We start from the raw sequence: 1,428 nt of genomic DNA, 5'->3' as shown, positions 1-1,428 counted from the left end.
GTGAAGCCCGGAAAGAACAGCGGAATCAGCAACGGGAAGAGCGGCGCGACCAAACTCACCGCACCGCCCGCCGGGCCCGCTCTGACCCGGCACCGCGCAACACCGCGCGGCGCGATTGGCCCAGGACCGGTAGCGGCTCTCCCCCAATCTCTGCGCGCTTTGCTCCTGGCGGGGCGCGATGTACGACGGGACTTGTAGTCCGGAAGTAGTAGTCCTGACCACCCCACCCGACCGGCAGTAAGGGAGCGGCGGCCCCGCAGGTCCGTTTGGGTTTTTTTTCCATAGGCAGTCACCTCCAGAAGCTGATTTTACTGCTCAAGTAAAGCGTAGGGTGTACTGTAAAACAATATAGTATGAACCACACCCGATGCTGCATGGGAGACGCAGTGCCGACTCCCCGCTTGGAAATCCGAAGCGGGTAGTCCCTACTCTATGAGACCCTGACAATTAAATTTGTTTTAAGATAGAATCAAGGAATCGTCAAGGCTGCATCGGGTCCAACATCTGGATCCTTTATTGAAGGTTTCGGTCCCCGTGCCCTCCAAGTTTCAAAGGTTTTCCATTTCCGTATTCCTCCACTCGTCAGCTTTGCACCTTATTTTGAAATGGTTGAGCAAAGTTCTCAGTAAAGTTTGTAAAGCTGGAAACACCCCCAAAGTAATCCTTAAATCAATTCAGCACGAGGAAACACCCCGAGCTCCCCTCTGCCCTGCAACCCACCCGGCGCCCTCCGACTCCCAGCGGTCCTGGCGGTGCTTCCAACCGGGTTTTACTGGGACACAGCCGACACCACCCAAGGAGCCCCGGGCGATGCTGCAGCCCGTCAGGCAGCGCCCTCGGCCCCCGCTGGGGAGCCGGGAACAGCCCTCAAACACGCACGGCAGCGCCGGCTCGGTGGAGACAAGGGAGGGCCGCTGCCCTTCCCCACCGCCTCAGAAACACAGAATGAATTAGCTTGGAAAAGGCCTCTGAGATCACCGAGTCCAACCTGTGACCGAACACCACCGTGTCACTAGACCACGGCACCGAGTGCCACATCCCGTCTTTTCTTAAACACCTCCAGGGACGGTGACTCTTTCCACCTCCTCAGGTAGCCCATTCCAAAGTTTAATCATCCTCTCTGTGAAGAAATTCCTCCTAGCGTCCAAACTCAACCTCTCCTGACACAGCTTGAGGCCACGTTCTCTCACCCTGTTATTAGTTGCCTCGCAAAAGAGACCGACCCCCAAGTGGCTATAACTCCTCCCAGGTAGGTGTAGAGAGTAGCAAGGTCAGCCCCGACCCTCCATGGGAGAACCAGGACCGCCCTCCCTCCAGTGACGCTCCCAGAGCCCCGCCCCTATCGGATTGGTCCCGGTCACGTGACCTCGCGCGCTCCCCCGCCCCTGCCGGGTATTTCGCCTGACGGCGCAGCGCGCGCCAAGTCCC

The sequence above is a fragment of the Manacus vitellinus genome, unplaced genomic scaffold (assembly GCF_001715985.3).
Source record: "Manacus vitellinus isolate BGI_N305 unplaced genomic scaffold, ASM171598v3 scaffold_1_pilon, whole genome shotgun sequence".
Classification (NCBI taxonomy): domain Eukaryota; kingdom Metazoa; phylum Chordata; class Aves; order Passeriformes; family Pipridae; genus Manacus; species Manacus vitellinus.
Note: the sequence above shows the minus strand (reverse complement) of the source record.